The 24816-nt window shown below is 36.3% G+C and overlaps 1 long non-coding RNA gene across 4 annotated transcripts; it reads left to right on the top strand.

Moving 5' to 3' along the window:
- Nucleotides 1–282: 282 nt before the first annotated feature.
- On the top strand, nt 283–8023 carry LOC110719955. Of its 4 annotated transcripts, XR_002511192.1 has the most exons (5): nt 283–375; nt 1007–1140; nt 3238–3532; nt 6200–6301; nt 7573–8023. It is a non-coding gene; the product is annotated as an uncharacterized LOC110719955 (long non-coding RNA). The 4 variants fall into 4 exon arrangements; XR_002511193.1 differs by lacking the exons at nt 283–375; nt 1007–1140 and adding an exon at nt 2648–3048; XR_002511191.1 differs by lacking the exons at nt 283–375; nt 1007–1140 and adding an exon at nt 2648–3063.
- Nucleotides 8024–24816: the final 16793 nt, after the last annotated feature.

Genomic DNA, 24816 nt, shown 5'->3' with positions numbered 1-24816 from the left:
GCTTGGTTGTGACCTCTATGCAATTATCATATATGTTATTTGCTAGCTTAATATTTTGGGCGAACAATTTGTGAATCATAGGTGTATCTTGTCTATTATAGACGTACAATAATACATAACATATGATATGCTATAGTAATTGTTTTTAAAGTGCTTTTCTGCAACTAGCATATTGTTTGCGCTATCAGCACTACACTTGAATAAGCCTTGTAGTTGATAGAATAAAGTTTTTTTTTTTGTGCTTCTTGGGTCCCACCAACCAGATTGATTTGATTAGATTTAGCAGGAGATTATATTCATAAGAAACTGCAGTATCGTTATCTATTTGCTAATCCTTAATGGTTTCCAACCGTCTACATATGAAACATGTGTCAGGTTTTTCATCTTTTTATATTCTCATAGGGTAAAGCTTTAGATGTTGTTCATTATTATGGAAATTCTTTAATAAGAATCTGTAGCAAAAGATTTCTGTCTCTGGGAAAATCATCGCGAGCCATAACCATGTAACTTAGAGTTTAGACTGTATCATATAAGTTTGTAACTGATACGGATAGCTTGTGTTGTGTTCTCTGTTTTGAGAGGAATTTCACTGGTAAATATCCGGGTTTAACGGTTTAATGCTGAAATTTGAATCAGTTTGCCTGCAGGAAAAACTGTACATCAAATAGAATGAAAAAGAAATTTGTGCCTGTGTAATTTAATCATAGACTAATGATAGTCTGTGTGGTTGATAAAATGTATTACTGAAGAGAGCGTATGTGGAAGTTTATTAATGGTAATATTGTACAAATTTGTGAGATTCTGATCAATTTGGCAGTGGCACATTCTCTTTATTTCTTTAAAGGAAAGCTTAGAAAGTTTAACTTTCTGAGTTGTTTGAAATGATTTGACTTTGATCTAAAGAATGATGTTTTGCTAATGGAAATCATTTACGTTACCTTTTCTTCTTGTTTGTTTCTTCAGTTTATGATTTTTTTGGTTTTAATTTTCTTTTTCGTCGTTTTAGAGGACATTGTGGAATTAAGGGAGCATGTTCAAATTACTGGAATTAAGAGATTGACAGTGGAGGTTACTACTACAACAAACTTCTGCCTGTATGGCTTTATTTTCCAAAGCTTCACACCAAAAAGTGGCAAGCAGGTTTTTCCTTGTTACTTTATACTTTATTGTCCACACTACCTGGAATTAATAATTTCTTTCTGGTTTTGAATTGGAACATTAGTCCATATATAAATTCATGCAGTCTAGATATAAAAAAAAACATGAATGCAACATTGAGTTATGTCTGCACCACATTCATTCTTATAAACACAACCTCATCCGAACAAAGATGTCTAAAAACTGTGGTCATGAAAATCTATCATATAAGTGGAACAAGATCTCCCCCTTTTTTTTTCCTGAGTAATGCTTCCACCAAGTTAGCTTATTAACTTCTTAGTATGCATTGGAATTTTACTCATTGTTTCTTGGTTTACTGAGCAAGTAAGCAACAATGGATAGAAATGGATATTGATGGGGAAAGCCCATAAAAGTTTGTGAGCCCAAAATCTAGAATCTCATGCCTTATTTAGATGCCCTCAATGATATAGTAGAATGTGAATAAAAGACAGATGCCCACTCATATCGAGTTATGGTTGTGTATTTTGACAGCTAGAAACTTATATGATCTGACATGGCTATTTTATTCTCTTGTAAATGTTGTTTAATAATGATGAAGTTAGCAACAAGCTCAAATGGAGATAAGGTGCAGATAGAACATAAGTGTTCATTTTTATGGTTTTCAATTTCACTGCGTTGATCAGAAGCAAGATTAAATGAGAGAAAATATGTATAAAAAGTTAAAAACTATTTGACAAAATTTAGTCTGAGTGGTATTGGGTTGGAATTACTATGGAGTATGGACTGAATTTATAACCTATTCAGACTTTTTCTGTAATTATATGCTGTAAAGTAGTAGTATTACATAGTTTCACAAAATTGGCGTACTTCTTACTATTAAGTGGCTTCTTGACATGTTAATATTATTCTTATCACACAATCAATATGTATGAAGATTTTTGCAATAAGATTGCATATACCTAAGACATTTGAGATAACAAGTGTCTTTGGTTATAATACATCTTATTTGATGGTGTTTTTATTTTTATTTTTACTAAAGCTTAAATGTTTTAAATTTACTATAATTTGGGCCATGTTGGTTGTTTCGGCTTAACATTTCTGATTATGTAACGCAAAACAAAAATGAGCCTCCAAGTATATGTGTCACACTTGGTTTATATTTGTCATATCAGTACCCTCCCTTTCTGCAATCTTATTGGACAATTGAGCACCTCAGAAAGCAGGACTATTTTTAATAGGTCTTTTTGATAGCTAATTGCAAACTTTTCATTGATGATAGAGGTCGGGCAAAGTAGAGGTTATGTGTTGGTATGTGAAAGGCTACACCCATCACTTATCCCTAGCTTTGCTTATATTGTATAATGCAATAAATAGGGATTCATATTGAATTGTCATGTCACAGTCATATTATATAGAAAAACTCCTTTAATTAACATCTTTTTCCTGTTAAATTTCTCATAATTTTATAGAATAATTGATGTTGGAGCTTTTATTTTCATGAGTGTGATTCTACCTTATATTATTTAAATCTTCAATTCAATGGACTGAGTTATGATAAACTCTCAGTGGAAGGGGCATCATGTGCATGTTAGTAGTTAAAGATGAGTTCTTGCGATTGCATAAATGTAAAATTTTTGAAAAAGGAAATTCCTCATACAAGATGCTTTTTAGGGGATTTTTACAGTGATATATTTATATATTGAAGACATTGCTATGCTAGTATGTGCTACATAACCTTTCTTGCCCCTATAGTAACAGTAATCCTCCGTTTGCTCAATAAGAAATTCATTTTCTGAAAGTTTCTTCAAGAAAGAGCTACTTTGATGCATAGAAATAAGGCTGAAAATTGATTGGACAACATCTTAGGTTAAAGCATCTTGTGCACTGGATAAACACGAAGAATGCTGTTATTTATTTGAAAATGACGAAGTTATGTGTCTTTTGGTAAAAACCTTAAATGAATTAATGCAGCTGTTTATGGGAATTTATTCTTGATGTCGAAATGTGTTGGTTTTACTGGATATGTATGTTTATTCTATGAGTCCTTGCTTTGGCAGATTGCAAAACTAACTAGTGCACGATTTGGTTCTTTTCTTTTTTCTTTTGTTTCCGTCGCAGAAGTTTATCTAATTGGTATCTATGGTTTACAAGGTCAAAACATGCCCACTTATTTCCTCTAGAAGCTAAGCATTATCCTTTACTTTCATTCTCTTTTCTTTTATTTTTCCCCCTTCATTTTATTTTGTTTCTTTTTCAACATGACAATCTTGCTGACATGTATGATTTGGTCGTGTGCAGTAGGAAAACAGACTAATAAGGTGCTCTAAGGATGTGGAGGTACAAATGAAAGCGGAAGCAGCCAAATCATACCTTCAGCAGTAGGAGAATGGAATTTCTTTCATCCATATTCAAGGTTAATCTGCTCATTTCTCAAGTGAGATAAGTAGTTTTTAGGAAATTCTACTACCCTGGCATTTATATCTTCTACTATGTGCATTAACCTGCATGATCTTGGATTTTGAGCTACATACTTAATGGACTTAAGCAGAGACAGCCTAAGCTTGTTAGCTATAATCATATTTATCAAACTTTGTAATTCAAAGCACATAAGAATTTGTTGTTAGGCTGATAAATGTTTCTATGCACTTACAGCGACCAACATGTGAAAAATATTAAGACTCTTCCTAGTTTTGTTTTATTGTGCATCTTAGACAAGTAAAGGATTGTTCTTGTAAATTGAGGTTTGTAGTCTTTCTAATGTCGTGAGCCACAACAACAAAATAAGATTAAATTAGAGGACAAATGAAGTTATGTTTGGAGAACAGATACAAAAGCTTGAGACTTTGCTACTTGCTGGCATCATGAGTGAAGATTAAGGTAACAGTTTGACCATGTCCTAACCTTAGAATTTTGATTTAAAAATTTCCCTTTTTGTTCCCAATGATGCTTAGTCTTTGCCAAGTTCTTCTTCCCAGACTGCATAACAGTCCACAGTTATTAAATTTGCATGATGATCTCCAAAGTATTAAGAGTTGATAGCCAACAATGTTTCAAGAGAGTGAGAACTTCATGAGTGGTATGGATGCTAAGTGACAAGCAAATGTCTATATATATATATAGCTCTTCCAAGAGTGCCAGCATATCAGTAAATTGCTTGTATCAAAAAGTAGCTTCTACTTAGTGCAATATTCATCATTTTATGGTCAATAAATACATGTATAGTGTGCTTGGTTGACAACTAGAGTATATAGGGGGAAAGTGATATAGGCAGTGGCGGAGCCACATTAGAACAAGGGGGGACAGTTGTCCCCCCATTTTCGGAAAAAAATTTTTTTTTTTAAAAAAAAAAATCAAGAAAATACAGTAAAAGGCTATAAATAACATATACTTACAGTAGATATCACAATATTGAATATGGTTTGGTGGTTGAGTCCTTAGTAAGGTTGTGTTTTGGTCCTAGGTTCGATTCCCTACTCTACTGTTTTTCAGCTTTTTTGTTTTTTTTTTCCCCTACTTCTTGTTTTTTTTATTACATACTCTAATTTTCAACAACCTTTTTAATTTGATTTTTTATTTCCTATTTCTTGTTTTAGGATTTTTAATGTTATTTCTTATTTCCTACTTCTTGTTTTTAATTATCACTTAACTAAGTGTGCTTAAACTCAATTTTTTTTTACATTTCTAATAAATAGATTACTATTAATTAATTGTTTGTAACTGTGTTTTAACGAAATACATATTAATAATATGATTGATTTGAAAAAGTTGAGTTTATTTTTTCGAATGTAACTCAAACCCTGGCCCTTCATATCTACCATCAATTTGTTTTAACGATAATTATTTGACTTTATGATAAGGTAATTAATTCGTATTTATCAATTATGTGATTACATAACAGGATTTACAAATATAAATTTATTCATTTTTGTTGGATAATTTTCTTAATATACAATAAAACTTTTTTACCCCTCTTTTTCCATATAGAAATAATTGGCATATGTGATTTCAAATAAATATTAAACAATTTAGGTTATCAATTTTTTTCTTGAGATTTTTGCCGAAACTTTAACCTCCAAAATTTGTCCCCCCGAATTATAAATCCTGGCTCCGCCACTGGATATAGGCACACCAAAAACTGATTTTGGGACACCCATTGTGAGAGCGCAGTTTTCAAAGCTCTTCTCACATTGAGGTGTGCCAAAAATCAATTTGGTGTGCCTAAATCATTTCCCTAAGTGCCTAAAGTATCAAAAAATCATTGAATTGCAGGTTACTGCAGGACAAGATTTCTGAACATTATATCATTATAGGCAATCAACGATGACTTCCTTATAAAAAGTGGGCATTGCACTCCCTTATTAGGTTAAATTTGTAGCACTAAAGTTTCTTCTATTTGGATGCCATAAAACATACTTCCTCCGTTCTTTTTTACTTGACCCCCTTTGACTTTTACGCTATTCACCACCCTCCTTTGACCGTCTTTTGTGAATAATATGTAAGCAAGAACATATTCATGTGAGATATTTTTGAATTTGTCTCAATAAGTACTATCATAATATATAACTTTTATAATTTTTACTAATGAATAATTAAAGTTATTGATTGTTAAAGTTTGCAGTAAAAGAAACAGGTCAAGTAAAAAAGAACAGAGAAAGTAGTTAATTTACTGGCAGAATTCCCAGCAAAAGAGTCACCATTTCTTATCTGGTTAGAAATTTGGCACATAGTTTGAATCATGTTTACTATATTAGAAGTTGAGCTATCTGATTGTGCTGTCCGATACACCTAGAGCTTAGAGATTCTTGTTAAATATTGATCTTGGGTTTGAATCATGTTTATAATGTTAGAAGTTTAGCTATCTGATTGTGTTGGCCGAAACACCTAGAGCTTAGAGATTCTTGTTAATTCTGATGGAATGACATGCTTCTTTAATTTTTTAAAAATTTGGCTAATTAAGGATATATTAGCTTCAAGTTCTCATTTTACCCCCTTATCTTTCGAAAAAATTAACCGTTGCATTATATTACATGTAGTTATGCTAACCTTCTGGATACTTAATGTCATAACATCGAATTTCCAGGACTATCTCACGTGTGGGGTGTAAGGGACTTCGGATTATTTTCTGTGGTAGAGAAACTACAATACACACTGATGCAGCAGAGCATTTTGTATATTTATCTCGGTAAGTAATTAAAAGCTTTGCTGCCCAAAAAGACAAATATATATACCAAGATGATGAAATCAGGAGGTACATACTTGGTAGAGCACTTTCAAAATCTCCTGTCACACACTTGGACCCTGTAAGCATTACAACAGATCACAGATACTCCAAGTCTCAAACCATTCTTTGTCTTTCCTTGAAGTGTTCCCAGGAAGCACAACCCTGATGCTATTTCTTAAACCGTACACTTTATGAACTCTAGAATTATATGATATCTTTGAACGGGTAATTAGTTAAACGCACACTTAGTTCATACAGAATTTGGTTGTAGGCTTTCCAGATAGAGTATATAGTAGAAGCAATTGAACAAAAGAGGTATGATTGTCAAATCTTAAACTACTATAATTCTGATTTGCTCATTTTCAAACAACTTCATATCAGTATCATTGCAAATTACCAAGAACAAACCCTTAACTCCAGTTGTAATGATATTTGATGAAAAGGTGGGAGACGATTTTAGGGCAATTGCCACAGGCGACAAAAGCCATCATCACATACCTTGAATAGGGACAATTTCCTGTTAGGTCTTGCTTTCGCAAGCCTAGCCAACCAGCAGGTGAAGCTATGATTAGAGAAATGTTTTGCACTTGGGGTCTGAGCTACAATAATCCACTCTTAAATCTTAACATTATACATGCCTTTAGGGTTGTCAGACACGTCCAATCAAACTAACAACAAATTTATTCCTTATTTTGTACAACTGTGTAAATTTATGTGAAGGCTAAAATGCTTGCCCTTGATTCTCATTGAGAATTTGTATGTATCTAGTACACAGAGTATTGTAATTGTGGCAATACTTTAAGATAATGAAACAACCCTAATTATGGAAAACTCTAGCATTAGGTGACCATTTTATTCCTAAATATATTTAACCAAATAATAAGGATATCACAAAGATATCTCAACACCCCACTCAAGTTGGAAAATGAAAGTAAAAAATGCCCAATATCGACAGAAGATAATCAAATAGTTTATTTCCTATAGCCTTTGTGAAGAAATCTGCTAGTTAAGTTGTTGTAGAAACGTACTATGGTGCTATCAATCTGTTTGTTATTGCATCACGAACAACATGGCAATATGATTCAATATGCTTTGTTCGTTCATTAAAGACCGACTTTTGGCTATACGTAGAGCTGATTGATTGTCACAAAATAATTCAGTTGCCTGTGAATGATAAACTCCTTTGTTCAATAACAAACTCTTTAACCACTTCATTTCACATGTGATGGCAGTTGGCAGCATTCAACCTCCTATATAGAAGAGCGGGACATCGTGTGATGCATCTTTATTTACCAAGAAAAGGGAGATTGACCCAAAAACACAAGCTAACCTATCAAAGAACACCTAGTAATTGGGAATGCTGCCCAATCCGGGTCACACCAACCCTTAAGGCATGCAATAATATACCCAAGTGCCTTTTAAGTATCGAACAACTCTTTAAGCTCCTAATGTTTAAGATGTGGTTCCTTTTAGAAAATATTGTACAACTTTCCTTGTGAGTCAGATTAGTGAGAATAATAATATTTTCAAAGTATCACAAACTAAGTGTTTGGGAAATATCACAACTAATCTTGCAGCGGAAATAATATTCACTTTCCCTTTGTGTATAAACAAAATATGTAACAATTTTATCTCTATAATATAATCGATTAACTCACAAAGTGTTTCTAAACTATAAACTAATATTCGATGGTATACTCTCAAATTTAAATGTGTTTCTCTATTTATCAAAACAATGTGATACAAATTTTATCTGAATTGCAATTAATAATTAATCTGATTACATATTTATAATCAGCTCATAACTAAATAACTAATGATGCAAATTATCGTTAAATAATTTACCATTAGTTTTTTTCTGATTTTCTTACTACTCTCCTTCTTTTTCTCTTATTATTTTGCTAATTCAATCTTTTCCAAATAAAGAGGAATAACCAACAAATCTCCCCTTTCCGACTTATTATGGGACTTTTTTTTTTTTTTTTTTGTTTTTTTTCAAACCCGCTTTCTCTCAATAAACTTCAAGCTTTTGCATGGTCAATATCTTTGTTATTATATGAACCATTGTTGTCAGCATGGATCTTTTCCAAATGCAACAACTTGGCTTCAAAGGCTTCTCGTATCCAATGATACCTTACGTCTATATGTTTGGAATAGGCATAGAAGGTAGGATTTTTCACCTTAGCTATCACAGTAAAGTGTTTATATCTTGTTTAATCTTAACTTTTGTAGGAAATTCTTCATCCACCATAGCTCTTTACAAGCTTCTGTCACAGCAATATAATCGGCTTCCGTTGTTCATAATGCAACACATTTTTTTAACCTTGACTGCCATGATATAACCCCCCCTGCAAAAGTCATCATATAGCCTAATACTGAATTTCGCGAATCAACATCATTTTCCATATCTGCATCTGTGTATCCTTTTAACACAGGATCTCCTTGGCCAATGCATAAGCATAATTTTGATGTGCCACAAAAATACCTTAAAATCCATTTTACAGCTTCCCAATGTTCTTTTTCCTGAATTCGAGAGGAAGCTACTGACAACACCTACCGAATAGGCAATATCCAGTCTCGTACAGACCATAGCATAAACTACCAATTGCAGACGAATAAGGAACTTTATTCATCTTTTCTCTTTCTTTCTCACTTGTAGGACATTGTTGAGAACTCAACATAATATGACTTGCAAGTGGAGAACTTACTGGTTTAGCCTTATGCATGTTAAACCTCTTGAGTAGCTACTTAATATATCTTTCCTGTGACAGCCATAACTTCTTATTTTAACTGTCACAGGTGATTTTTATGCCTGCTATCTGTTTTGTTGGTCCTAAGTCTTTTATGGCAAAGAACTTATTCATCGCCTTTTTCAAGTTGGCAATTTTATTGGTGTCACATCCAATAATTAACATATCATCAACATAGAGGAGTAACATAATAAAATCTCCCTCTGCAAATCTTTTGATGAACACACAATGATCCGATGTCATATTGTGATACTTATGATCCTTCATAAAGGATTCAATTTTTCAATACCATAGACACGGAGCTTGTTTTAAACTATACAAGCTCTTACTTAAATGACATAATGTTTCGGGGTTTTTTGATGTCCTGCGGGAGAGTTACAATTCCGGGACTGGAATCCTTGCGCCTGTACCTGCAAAACAACGGAGACTCCTTGTGGTGGGAGCTCCGCCTCCAACGGTCAAGCTAATACTTTTTTGAGGAGTAATAAGTGCGGAAAAGTAAAGGTGGGAGATCTGGTCCCTCAAGGTGAGGAGTGATCAATGTGTTTTGACTTCTCTAGGTGAGAGTAATTAAATGCTGAATCCCGTTTAATGAGGATTAATTAATGTATTTATAGCCTTGGGAAGCGTGCCTAATTATAGGGTTTTTGGTAAACCCTATATCTGACTGGGCTTCTCCCGGGAAGTGGGCTTAGGTGGCCTCCTTCCAAGCTGGTAATCAATAGGCCACATGGCGTGGCTTGACTGGTCCATGGTGGACAAATGGCTGTGTGCCACGTGGCAGCCCCTGAGAGGTCCAGATGGAGGACACTTGGCAGGATCTGATTGGTCCACGTGGCGTACACTGATTGGGCGGGGAAAACCCCCTTAATCACATACCATGTGCTCTTTTCCCTACCTGAAATCCCTCGGGTTGTTCCATATATATTTCTCCTTCCAAATCACCATGGAGGAAGGCTGTTTTCACATCTAGTTATTCAATTTCTAAATCCATGCATGCTGCCATGTCGAGAACAACTCGTATTAACGACATTTTCACCATTGGTGAGAATATTTCTTTAAAGTCAATACCTTTCTTTTGACTGAACCCCTTCACAACCAGCCTTGCTTTGTCTCTTGGTTGCGCAATATTTTCTTCGGTCTCTATCTTACTCTTGAGGTTTCGTCTACTCTTTGGTAATTGTACCAAATCAAATGTGTGATTCTCATGCAAGAATATTTATCTCGTCTTGCAACGCTTGTATTCACTCTTTTTGGTGGTTATCTCTTATAGCCTCTTCATAAGACTCTGGCTCTCTTCCTTCAATACCACCACTAGCTAGTTTTGCTGGAAGTTGTCTATCTCTACTAGACCTTCTTAACTCTAATGGTGATGGTGGTTGACTTTCTTGTTGTGTCATTTGTTCCACATTCTCTTTATTATCATCCTTATCATCATCTATATTGTGAGGTTGATCTTCTTAGTGTACTTTTCCCCCGTGATCATTAATTATATATGGAGAAGGAACTGGGTTCATGATTATAGGTGATTCTTCATGTGACGTTGCGGATTTTTCCTTATTTTGTATATTTTCAATAGTTTGATCTTCAAAGAAGACAACATTTCTACTTTTGACAATCTATCTTTCAGTAGGATTTCATAACCTATAACCGAACTCATCTTCAGGATAGCCAAGACAAATACACTATTTTGTCTTGCTATCAACTTTTGATCTCTCATCCCTTGGGATGTGAGCAAAGGCCCTACAACCAAAGACCTTCAAACTTTTATAGTTTACATTTTTCCCGGACCATATCATTTGTGGAACATCACCATCAAGTGGAACTGAAGGAGAAATATTGATCAAATGAATTGCTTTTTTAACTGCCTGCTCCCAAAATGATTTGGGTAACTTTGCATGAGACAACATTGAACGAACTCTTTTAGTGATCGTACGATTCATTCTTTCGGCCACACCATTTTGTTGAGGTGTTTTGGGACAGTTTTCTCAAGCTTTATCCCATACTTTTTCCAGTATTCTTCAAATGGACCTCTATACTCACCACCGTTATCAGATCGTACACATTTTAATTTCATCCTCATTTCTTTCTCTACTTTTGCATGAAACTCCTTGAATGCATAAGATAGACCCACACTTTTCGGAATGGTCATTAATAGATGTGACAAAATAAGATGCCCCACCAAGAGATTTTTCTATCATATAACATACATCTGTGTGAGTCAAATCTAAAACACGTGGTCTTCTAGATGGTGGATTTCTTCAAAATGACACTCTGTGTTGTTTTCTAGCTAAACAATTAACACAACATTTCAAATGAACATCCTTCAAAGGAAGGAGTTTCTTTCGAGAGAGGATTTGCAATCCCTTCTCACTCATTTGTCCGAGCCACTTATGCCATAGCTTGGTCGAACATTTTTTAACTACATTCAACTGTGTGTTGAGCTTTTCATTTGTGACATAAAGGGTTTGTTGCTTCTTCCCATGAAAAACTATTATTGACCCTCTCGACAACTTCCACTTTCCATTGGAAAAGTGATTCGCATACCCTAAATCGTTAAGTTTACCAGTTGAATTTCTAGAAAATGTCTGACATCGTGTAGTGTTATCTTTCCCCCTGCATTAGTTTCCAAGCAAACATCTCCAATACCAATAATTTTGGAGGATCCATTATTTCCCATCCTCACAAAGCCAAGATCACCGCTAGTGTAAGATGTGAAGTAATCTTTGTTTGTAATTAGATGATATGAAGCACCTGTATCAATCACCCAGCTACAATATTCATTTATTGTAAGGTTATAACATGAGTCATCGCTTGCAAAATAAACTTCATCACCAACTTCTATATAGCAGTGACATTTTTCTTTGTCATTTTTTTTTATCTCATGTCCCTCTTCAATATTCGACATTCACTTTGCTTATGTCCTTCCTTATGACAATAAAAGCAAGTAAGCCTCTTCTTGGATTTTAATCTAACTCTCGATTTATCTTGACTTTTGGAGCCTTTAAACATTGGTCTTCCTCGACTTTCAACAATGTGTGCTTCACTTTGATTATTTGTGGAGGCAAATTCTTTCCTTCTAGCTTCTTCATTGAACAAACTATCTTTCATCATGTCAAGGGTGAGTTTACTATTCGGAGCCGAATTGCTCAAACGTGATAACAAGAGTTTCCCAACTATCGGGTAATGAGCTAAGGAGTAATAAGGCTTGGACTTCATCTTCAATTGTCATGCTAATATTTGTTAGCTAATTAGTAATGCCTTCATTCATGTGTTATGCCATATTTTTACCTTCTTTGTATAGAATACGAACCAACCTTCTCACCAATGTAACTTTATTTAAAGTTGTCTTCCTCTCATACATTGACTCAAGCTTTTTCCAAAGTTTGTAGGCATTGGTATCATTAGCAACATGTTGAAAAATGCTTTGATTAATATGTTGTCGTATCAACTCGTCTGCCTTCCAATTCTCTAATTTCCATACATCTTCGGTTTTATTTTCCGGTTTATTTTCTTCCTCAATGGGTTTATACAAATCCTTACAATAAAGGATATCCTCCATTCGAGACGTCCGCATGGAATAGTTGGATGACGTTAATTTAATCATTCCCGATAAGCCTACCATCGAATCTTCCAGTTTGTTTTATATAACGTGTATGTATGTAACCGCCTCTGATAACGGACTGTTGGGAAAGATCACAACTAATTTTGCAGCGGAAATAATATTCACTTTCCCTTTGTGTATAAACAAAATAGGTAAGAATTATATCTCTATAATATAATAGATTAACTCACAAAGTGTTCATAAACTATAAACTAATATTCAATTGTATAGTCTCAATTTAAATGTGTTTCTCTATTTATCAAAACAAGGTGATACAAATTTTATTTAAATTACAATTAACAATTAATCTAGTACAAGAAGGCGGATATTAGCTAGAAATGAACGGGTGACTCCTGATTACATATTTATAATTTGCCTATAACCAAATAACTAATGATGCAAATTATCGTTAAATAATTTGCCATTAATTATTTCGTATTTTCTTACTACTCTCCTTTTTCTCCCCTTTTATTCCTCTCATTCTTTTTCTCTTATTATTTTTCTAATTTAATCTTTTCCAAATAAGGAGGAATAACTAAAACTAAGAAATATGACAAACTCTCTAAATATGTTATGTTTACTACGCTTATAAGAATACACAACCTAAGCACACCCAGCTATGCCTAAGATTTATTCTATAAAACTTTCAAAGTTTTTCTCTTTCCCTCTAATTACAAATAATAACCTATGTTTAAAATTTTTAAAATATAGGTAATTGTTTTTGTAAATAACAATTTCCTTTGTTAGATATGCCTTGAAACGGGTGTTAGCTATGTAATATGGTTTATTCGTGGTCGCCTTACATGGCTAGCAGAGAGGGCGAATAGGAGTTGGAAACTTACCCCGGGTGCCTGGCACAGACAAAGGAAGCTACATAATATGATGTTTGAGAAGATCCTTTGATCTTCTTGCTGGCACGCCTGATCGGTCGGGGTTGCTCAATCAGACCAGGCGAAGAAGGGCACGTGCATTTCGTGCGACATTAAGTTGCGGTTAAGGTTTCTTTGGTTTCCGCGTTTTGTTTTTATTTTAGGGAGTATTATATAAACTCCTTAGGGTTATTTCTAGCCACTGTGATATTCATTATCAATATGTAATCTTTAATTCCCCAAGATCAATAAAGATTTTCCTCTCGCTTGCCTGTTGATGTAGCCAATGCATTATTGGTGAACCACATAAATCTGTGTGTTATTGATTTATTTTGTTTTCTTTACTTGTTTTTTCTCACATTTGTTATAAAAAATTGGTATTAGAGCTAAGGGAGAGAGATGTGTGGGTTGAATGTAAAAATTGATAAAATCACTCGGAGGATCATTTTTAATATGTGGAAAATCAAGATGTAGGCTTTGTTGAAGCAGCAAGGGTTGTGGGCACCGTTGACAAAGAAGTCATCAGATCCGGAAACTGCTAAGATGGAGGATAAGGCATGTTCAACGATCATGTTATGTCTTGCAGATGATATCATAATCGTGGTTGTGAAGGAGGATATTGCATCGGATCTGTGGTTGAAATTATAGATTTTGTACATGACAAATTCTATAACTAACAAGTTGCTATTGAAGCAATGTATGTTCAGTCTGCGAATGAAGGAAGGTAAACCTCTTAGAGATCACCTAGATCAATTTAATACAAATTTGCTAGAACTGCGTAATATTAATATTAAGGTTAAGGATGAGGATGCTGCTAAAATTTTGTTAGTTTTTTTTGCCTTTGTCGTATGAAAATTTTGTGCAATCTTTCATAGTTGGTAAAGATATCGTATCCCTAGAAGAGGTTAGATCATCTCTTCATACTAGGGAACAACGCCATAAGGCATCTGGTAGTAGGCTAGTGGTGGTAAGGATCATGGAACTATAGGGAAATAGAAGGCTAAGAACGAAGCCATAAAATTCTAAAGGGGGTTCTAAATGATGTGTGTAATTACTGTAAGGAGAAGGGGTATTGGAAAAATGAATGTCCCAAGAAGAAACATCACGACAAATCTAGCTTTGCTGCTATAGTAGCAGGGACTCCAAATTATGAGGACGACATTGCTTTAGTTGCGGGTGAACATACACATATGGGTGAAATTTCGGTATTCGATTTGGATTTTACACCAAATCGAATCCAAACCGAATTAATTCAGTTTTGGATTTTTGAAACCGAATCCAAATCAAATTCGGATTCAATCCAATCCAAACCAAAATTATTCGGTTTTGGAAATTGAATCCAAATCGAACTGAATTTCAAGCAAAATTAAAAATGTAACAAGAAAATCCATACACCACCGTTCGAAATTCAAGTAAAATCAAAACCAAACAAACAAATCCATACACCATTTTTCAAAATTCAAGCAAAATAAAAAACCAAACAAGAAAATCAATACACCACCGTTCGAAATTCAAGTGAAATTAAAACCTAACAAGCAAATCCATACACCACCGTTTGAAATTCAAGCGAAATAAAAAACTAACAAACAAATCCATGCACCGCCGTTTGAAATTCAAGAAAAATCAAAACCTAACAAGCAAGAGACTGTCGGAGAAGAGTGCGAGCGGACGAGCGGTGATGAGGGACCGTCGGAGAAGAGTGAGAGCGGTTGAGCGGTGGCGGTGGTCGCAAGGGCAGTGACCAGCGGAGAAGAGTAAGGGACGAGCGGTGGTGAGGCTTGAGGGACCAACGGTGGTGAGGCTTAAGGGACGAGCGGTGGACAGTGACTGAGTGAGAAAAGGGGGGAAAATTAGGGTTTACTAGTTGAAAGGGAAATTGAAAAGGAAGAGTGAGGAAGGCTGAAAGGGAAAAGAGGGAAAAGGAAGTAGGGTTTACTGGTTTAGGTTTATACATGAAGGAGAATATGGGCTGGGGTATTAGGCTTCATATAAATTTGGTTTGGAAATTCTATTTTCGGTTTTTGGAAGCCTAAAACTGAAACCGATCCACAATCCATATTTTCTTAAAATCTCTAACCGATCCAAATCGAATTTCAAAAAAAATAGAACCGAATTGTTAATTCGGTTTGGATCTGTTCAGTTTGCGGTATTAATCCATATCACTTTCACCCCTACATACACTTCATATCACTTTCACCCCAACATACCAACTATTTTTTTTTAACTAATTAATCCTTGCCTTTTTTTTTTTATAACTATGGACGGCTTTTACTTAAATTCATTTGCTTTATTACACACAATATATACAATTTACTTTCTTGCTTGGTCCAAAGAACATATTACATTCTCATTATCATTCAAACCATCACAACACAAAACAAACCCTCAAACCAAAATGCTTCACAAAACTAAGGGTTAGGAAAATAAAAGATCATTAGGCGTGTAATGTGGCTCATAATCAAGAAAGGGAATAGGCCCAAAGGGTTATCAAGAGGAGCAAATGCAAAATAGAAATCCAAATTTGTAACAAAACAAAAAGAAAGAAAAACAAAAATGAGAAATTGTGTCCTTGTCCTCCCCTAGAGTGGCTCGGTCACGATTTCGGGAAGCTAGAGGTCAAAACAAGGATTGAGACATGCATAGTCAAGGATCCTAATGTGCCACTCAACAAAATGATGAAGGGTAGAACAATATAACCTCACTAATGATTGAAACCAAGTGAATACCAACCAAGGGTTTCAAATCATCTTACCACTTTCTTGTGAACTAAGGTTTCAAATGGCCTCAGCGTTCTTAACCTTGCTACCTTAGCGTTCTTAACCTTGCTACCTTAAAATTTGTCAAATTCAACCATAAGCACTCTCAAACCGAGTTCTCCATCACCAACTAGGAAGAATCAAGTATTCAAAGACACAATATCAAAACAATCAAGTCCAAATGTAAGAGCAAAATCCAAAACATATTTTTATCATCTTTCCATGGTCATGCTTGTCAAAAGTGATAGAAAGAAAATTAAAGAAGAAGGAAGAAATCATATAGTTAAAAAATGAGGCATATAAAACAAGTCAAGTCCCAATCGACATACAAAGATTGTTCAATATCTACATCAACGATCCCCATATTTCGTAGAACCAAAGCAAACAACCTCAAACCATTCAACTTCTTCCTAAACTAACATAAACTAAGCACACTAAGTAATGAAAAGGAGAAATAAGAAAGGTCTAACTGGGTGATTTTCTTAAAGGAACAAAGGAGCATAAAATAGAATTCATCAAATGTAACCCCGTTCCAAACTTCCAAAAGGCAACCTATAAGGCAAGACAATACACAAAAGAAAAAAATTAAAAGAGAAAACAAAGAGAAAACAAAGAGAAAAAGAAAAGAAGGGGAGAAAAGGGTTAGAAATCCTCCGGGTTGCCTCTCGGGAAGCGCTTGTTTAGGATCTCTAGCTTGACCCTTCACCTCTTTTAAGGTGGATCGAAGGATACCACCTTCTTCAACTTAGAGGTGGAAGTAGCATGCATGCCCCCAAGCTTGGGCATGAATACATCTTGTAACATCTCTCCATCACAAGGGAAAAGTGGGGGCGTTTTGGGGACCAAACTTTCTCAACTTTCTTTTTCATCTTTTTGTTGTTGTTGTTGTTTATTTTCTTCTTCTTTTGCTTCCTAAAACACTTTTTAGAAGAACTACTCCTTGCATTCTCCATCTTGGGAGGGACAACCTCACCCTCCTCAAGAGAGTATTCAAACAAGGATGATATTCCTACCAAATGATCCTCATTCATCATAGACACCTTGACCATCTCCTTAGATTTCTTGAAAGGGGGCTTAGGATTCTCCTTCAATCCCTTCTCTTTTTTCTCAAATTCTTCCTCTTGAGGGGGACCTTCTACTTTTACTCTACAAACCTTCTCCACCATGGGATTCTTAAATACCTTGGAAAATTCAAACACCATTTTTTCATCGGCAACTTCACAAGTGATAGTGTTGTTCTTGCAATTGATCACCGCTCCCAAGGTCTTAAGAGCCTCCCGACCCAAGATCAAAGGTGTATTGTCATCTTCCTCTATGTCCATGACAAGAAAATCACAAGGAACATAGATATGTCCCACTTGAATGGGAACATCCTAAAGCTCTCCGTATGGCAACTTTACCGATCGGTCGGCAAGTTGAATTGTCTTCCTTGGAGGGATCATTTCAATGTTGAGTTGTTGAGCAATGGACAATGGAATCAAACTTATACTAGCTCCAAGATCGGCCAAGGCACCCTTTTCTTCCAAATTTCCAATCTTAATCGGCAAAGTAAAGCTTCCGGGATCTTGTTACTTCTTGGGCATCTTATGTTGCACTAGAGCACTAACTTGAGAAGGACGAGTGACAAGATCTTCATTGGTCTTCTTTTTGTTGGAAATAATTTCCTTGAGAAACTTTGAATAGGAAGGCATTTGTGTGATTTCCTCAAGGAAAGGAATATTGATGTGTAGACCCTTCATCACCCTTAGAAACTTCACAAACTTCTCATTCAACTTCCTTTCCGCTAGCCTACCGGGAAAGGGCACCGGTCCATCAAGATTCATAGCATCACTAGGGGGTAAAGGTGTCTTCTTTTCGTTGGGCTTGTTCTTCTCAATGCCATTTTCCATCTCAACATCCCCATCCTCAACCACCTCTTTTTTACTTCTCTTCTCGTCACTAACCCTCTTCTTACGATCATCATAGGTGGTTCCCGACCTTAAGGTTATAGATTTGCAAGATTTGGTTTTGTAAGTATGTGAAGGGTTAGGGTTTAGTTGACCAGAAGTGTAGATGGTGAATTGAAGGATGAACTTTCGGCCAATTGGGAGTCTACCATTTTGTTATGGGCTTTAACCTCTTGTATTTGTTGGCTTTGGTTTTGGATTAGTTGGCCAAAAGCTTGAAGTTATTGGCTCATGGTTTAAAGGAGTTGGGTTTGGGCTTGGTCGATTTGTTGCGGGGTTTGGTCATGGTGCTTTTGAGGGAATTGGTTTGGAGAGGGGAATTAGTTTTGGTTTTTTCCTTGGATAGTTTCCTCTTTGGTTTTGGTTTTGGCTATAGAGTGGAGGTTGATTTTGGAATTGGGGGTTTAAAGGTGATTGAATTGCTTGGTTCCATTGTTGGGGTTGAGGTGCAAAACCGGGGGGGGGGGGGGGTTGCCTCCAAGACATTTCAACTCCCTTTCCCCTAAAACCATATTGCCTTGAGTTTAAGGCCGCCACATGTTCAGGAATCGAACCCCCACAATATGATGTATCATGGTTCGTACCTCCAAATATTTCACAAGAAAAGGCATTGACTTGTGAGGAGCTTGAGCCAACATTTCCACTAGAGCTCAACTTGGCTACACCCTTACTCAAAAGCTTCACTTGATGTTGAAGTCGATCAAGCTTCTCCAACTCATCCTTTCTTCCCTTCTCAAGAGTAGTCCTTCTTTTACTTCCCCATGAATAGTTCTTGGTCACCTCCTCAATTGTTGCTTCAACTTGGTTTTGGGGTATCTTGATTAATTGTTCACCTGCCCCCGCATCCAAGTTCGCTCTAGACATAGGTTCCAAACCATCATAGAAGAAACGCATAAGCAAGCTTTGATTGTATTCATGGTGAGGACATGCTTGTACCAACTCTTTGAACCTTTCCCAAGCTTCACTAAGGCTCTCATCCGCTTCTTGCTCAAATTTTGCAATCTTTCTCCTCATTTCGGCGGTCTTCTCTTCGGAGATGAACCTCTTCAAGAATGCCTTGACTACCTCCCTCCATGTCGTGAGAGAGTTTGGCTTGACTTGGTTAAGCCACTTCTTGGCCCTACCCATAAGATATTGTCGAAATAAGTGCATACGGATGTACTCTTGAGAAACTTGATTAGTTTGAATCATGGCACAAAGCTCAAGAAATCTATCAAGGTGCTCTATTGGATCTTCACTTGGAGAACCCGATAATTGCTCCGCTTGTACCATCCTTGTGTATTGGGGATGGATTGTGAAATTGGTTTCCGTAACGGGTAACAAGATACCACCCGTGAGTTCATAATCCTCCGGGTTTCCAAACTCATGAAACAAAACATCCTCTTCTTGTGCCGCCATTGCCTCACTTTGAGAACTTGAAGACCAAGAATCACTCTCACTCTCAACAATACCACCAAGACCCCCGGGATTCTTCTTGATAAAGCCTATAGACTTGTCTTAAAGTACGGTCGATCTCGTGGTCAATGTAATGTGTGGGTGGTCCTTGAGACCTCCTTAGAATCCACCAAAGCTAAGCAAACAATAAGCAATGACTAGCAAGAGAGTAAATAGACAAAATGCAAAAGCAACAAATCCAATAATATAACAATAAAAGTGCAATTCTAGCCGTTTCCCCGGCAACGACGCTAAAAATTTGATGGCTGGATAATAGGTCGTGGTCTATTATCCTCGATCAAATCAAACAATTTTTATTCATAATCTCACTCTACCAAGATTACACAAGATAGTGGAAAACTAGGGTTGAACCAAAAGGAAACGGGGATATGCACAATCAAAATGAAATCAAGAATCTATTACAAGGTAACAAGGGGTATTTTGATATTTTGTTATTTTTAATGATCAAATAAAACTACCACAATTGATAAAAGCAAGTAAATGAAATGAAATCAAACTAAAAGAACTAAAATGAAGATGAACAATTAGATTTGGGAAATAAGATCAAAACACTAGGGAGAGGGGGTTCCAATCATTATCAACTAAGGGAACAATGAAGATCAACATGGATACATGCCAAGGAATACAAATTCTAACCAAATAATTCATTCCCATGCAATTATTCAAGAAAATTGATGAATTAAATCAACACTAAACTAGATCATTCCCATGCATCCAATTTAGAACTGAAGTAATGGAATCAAAGGTGCACATTAATAATTCTAAGCAATTTAAGCACCAAATTATCAACTAAAAGCCATATCCAATCAATCATTACTATATTCCAAGCTAATCATGATCTTCACCCCCTTCCCTAGCTAGAATGCTAAGCTAGAAAAGAGAAAATAGCCATCACAATTACTTTAAGCATGAAATCAAACTTAAACAAACAAATCATGATTCAAAATCATAGTAAAACAATCAAACAAGTAAAATCAAGGAAATAGATGAAGATCAACACAATCAAAAGCAATCAAACAAAAATAAAAGGAAAGAGATAAGAAATTACTACTATGAAGCTTGATTGATGAAGAAAACTTGAAGATTAAGCAACTTTCTTTCTCTAAAATACCAAATAGTTTCTCTCACTACAAATCTCTAGTAATATTTGGAAAAATTAGATCAACAAATTCAAGAAAAAGTCTACTTATAGCGCTTAACAAATCTGGAAATAACGAACTAAGCTGTGCCATCTCTAGTTACACCGCGCCCTCTTTCATCTGGGTACAAACAAGCAGACCACAAGGACCGCGCCCGCGGCCTAGATCACCGCGCCCGTGGCTGATGGAGAGGCCTCTCTCGACTGAGGAGAGGCCGTGGCGCAAAAAACAGGGGAAGTATGGCTGGCAAGGGGCCGTGCCCGCGGTAGGCTGAGGAGAGCCCTCTCCAACTGGCATCTCTCCACTCCTTGACCAAGCATAGCTCATCTACCTTCATCCAAAAGCGCCAAAAGCCCTACAAAACAAGGATAAAAATGCTAGAAAACACAAGAAGAGATAAAAGAAGAAGAAAAACACGAGAGAAAGCAAATCTAACCAATATAAGGGTAAAAAAGACTAGAGAAGGTACAAACAAGTGACAAATGGGGGTAAATCTTCCCTAAAAAGAGGTGAAATAGTGGCATAAATGCCACTCATCAGCCATTGTAACATATATGTCGACGTAAGGAGCAATTTACTACCATGGTTCAAAAACTCGGCCGTTACGCCGCGAATCGGCCGAGACATAACGGATTTTGAAGCTGTCGTTCCGATATTTATCGATACAACACGCTGCTTTACAATACTCCGCGATTTCGGTCGGTATGGGCGTTTTAAAGTGAAATTCGGCCGCATCAAACGTTACCAACGAATATCCGAAGAAAAAATACCGTGTTTTAAGCTTTGTAGAAATTTTTTCTAGCGAGGGTTCTGAATTCTCCATAAAAGTCGAGTTCTCTTTTAAAAAATGGGGTACAACTGGTTATCAGACATCACTTTTTATCCTCTTTTGAAATTAACCTGACCCCACTGCTTTTCTTTCCTTCTGCTTTTTTCTTATCTCACATCCCACATGACCCCCCATCCCTTCTCTTCCCCTCTTTTCAATTATTAATTTACTACCAGGTCCCCACACTCAAAAAAAAGGATTTTAATTTTAAAATATAAAGAGGGAGTATAAGAATACATATTAGTAAAAAGGGAAATACAACAATATACCTCTATAAGAATATAAGATTTTCAAAATTTAAGAGAAAAACCATTGTAAAAATACAGAGTTTTAAATACTGAGTTTTAAAATTAAATAAAATTTTAAATTCTTACGCGACAACCGCGATACAATTCGCGATCAACGCATCAATTTCGTTTCCGAATCACGCGGCCGTTTCCGCGATTGCGACCGAAACCACATTTTCGTACTATGTTTACTACTTATGAGTAAATAGATGGAGGAAATATTTTGATGGCTAATAGTGCAGTTTGTAAGGCAATTGATATTAACGCTCTCAACATCTGGACACATGATGGTACGTTTGGCTCATTTAACGATGGTAGACATGTTCCACTAATGACTAAAAATCTGATTTCACTTAGTCTATTATACAATAAGGGGTTCAGTTTCAAGGGTAAAGGTTGAGTTTTGAATGTCTGTAAGGGTTTTAATGTGGTGCTAAAGGGTGTGAAGCATGAGACTTTGTATTTCCTAAAGGGCTTTACTCTATCAAGTTCAGTTGATCTGAGATTCAAAAGGATGGTATGACCAAGCTATGGCACATAAGGCTTGGACATATGAGTGAGTGACAAAGTGGTGTTTTCCACCGATGGATAAAGTAGTTGTTGGTCCCAAACATCGGAAGCTCAAACTTTTCCTCCTTTGGTGTTCAACCACTAGATTGAAAGCTTACCTCTTTGACAAGGGTTAAATCGGTCGCTACAATCTAACTCTCAATCAAACAATACTTATACGAACACCCTATAACCAAGTACAATGGCAAATAAAGGTTCGGTCCACGAGGAACGAGAGTAATTGCAAATCAATCTTAAACCTAAGCTAGTTCGAAATCAATGGAAAATGGCGTTCTAAAATACTACTAATAAGATGGAATAAATCAATAAACAAAGACACTAGGGAGAACGGGAATCCTCCTAACCATTGGTAACTAAGCAACAAGGAATCAAAGAGACAAACGGGATATGCAAAGACTATAAGTCTGATCAATATCATGTGATAGGAAGACAACGGGCAATACTAAGCTTGGATTTCTCATGCACTTAACATTACTCGATACATAATCAAACCACATTCAATAATGAAATACTCAATTCACAATCTCTTGTTCAAATCAAGAGTATCATGCAATCAAATTCAAGATTCTAGACTAGCTACTCCTATTACAATGAATTAACATGCAATCGCATATAATCAATTTAATCACAATCCGTTTATCAAAATCAATCCTCAATTACATAGATTACCTAGGCCGGGTTTCATCCCGAAACCCTAGCTAGGAGACTACTCACACATATTCATAATCAAAGAAATAATGAATTCCAAAAGCATAATAGATATAAACATGAATTCTGATTAAGGAATAATAAAGCTTGATTAATAAACAAGAATGAATAATACCAATTGTATTGATGCGAATCAATGGAAAAGTTCAGAACTTTGATATCCGTCGTCAATGAATAATACAAAGAACCTTCGCAAATCTTGCTTCAAATCAATCCAAGAAAACTAAAATCTCTAGGAAATTCCCTAAGAAAACTAATGAATCTCTAATACTAAGAACGTTCTCCAATAACTCTCTACAAAGGCTCTCAAAACTATCTCTCCAAAACTGTCTTTTAATCCTCTTAAAGTCGGGCCTTATATACGTCTTCTAATTCGGAGAAGTCAAGCGCGCAGTTAACCCTGGATCAGCACGGCCGTGCTGTATTTGGCACGGCCGTGCTAGCTTGTCAGTAAGTAAACCGGGTTTCTTCTTCAAATTGGCACGGCCGTGCTATATATGGCACGGCCGTGCAGCTTCCTGGCACGGCCGTGCTAAAAATGACACGGCCGTGCTGAATATGCTCTAGCACGGGGCTCATACTGAAGCTGACACGGGCACGGGCAACATCTGGCACGGCCGTGCGGGTGCGTGGATACTGACACGGCCGTGCTATTGGCTTTCACGGCCGTGCTGCCTTGCCTGGGGTTGCTTGCTTATAGGCCAGCACGGGTGTGCCTATGGTAACACGGCCGTGCTGCCTGTGCTATGTAATCAATGCACGACACTTGAACTTCCTTAACTCCTCGGACTCCGGTCAAGGCTAGCTCGGTTACGCATCAAGGGCTCGGGATCCGATTAAACTCGGTTGATATTACCTGAAAACACATCAAAAACAAATCGAAAACCCGTGAAGCACGTAATATGGGGAACGTAAGCATAACAAGGTAATAATCGGCCAAAGCGGCCCCAAATACATCCAAAATCATCCTAAAATATGCTCTAAAGCGCGCCCTAAAATGCGCTTGTCAAAACCCCCCAAGCTACACTTTTGCTAGTCCTCGAGCAAAAACCAAGGGATACACACACACACAGGATCAAATAAACTATTGCCATTACATATAAATCCAATTTAGCACGGAATGAAGTCAATGGATCCTACTTAGAACAACCATGCACGAAATGAAAACTCACTCAAACAAGCAACGAGACACACAATCCAAGGTATCGTTGATCAAAATGCAAACAAAACCTAAACCAAGCATAGAGAACAAAGAAGTCATGCTTCCCTCTAAACCCAACCAAACCGGCCACGTCCTCCCCTTTTGCTTCAAATCACCACCCTAATTGGCCCCTCGTGATTCCTCGAAGGAACCAAAAAAAGTGATATTTTGAGGAAATAACAAAGGTATCCCGACATCTCGATTACGCATAATCTTTCCATAGGGTTGAAAGGTATCTCCCTCCACCGTTTGAGAACCGAACACCTCTAAAGTCTAAGGGTCTTAAAAGGGTTGTAATGTATTGGCAATGGGTAAGGTAGGTGAAAACAATTTAAAAAAGTGGGGTTAATTCCTAAATGAAG

This window comes from Chenopodium quinoa, unplaced genomic scaffold (assembly GCF_001683475.1).
Source record: "Chenopodium quinoa cultivar QQ74 unplaced genomic scaffold, ASM168347v1, whole genome shotgun sequence".
NCBI classification, from domain to species: domain Eukaryota; kingdom Viridiplantae; phylum Streptophyta; class Magnoliopsida; order Caryophyllales; family Amaranthaceae; genus Chenopodium; species Chenopodium quinoa.
The sequence above is the reverse complement of the archived record's forward strand: the minus strand, read 5'-3'. Positions and strand labels throughout refer to the sequence as shown.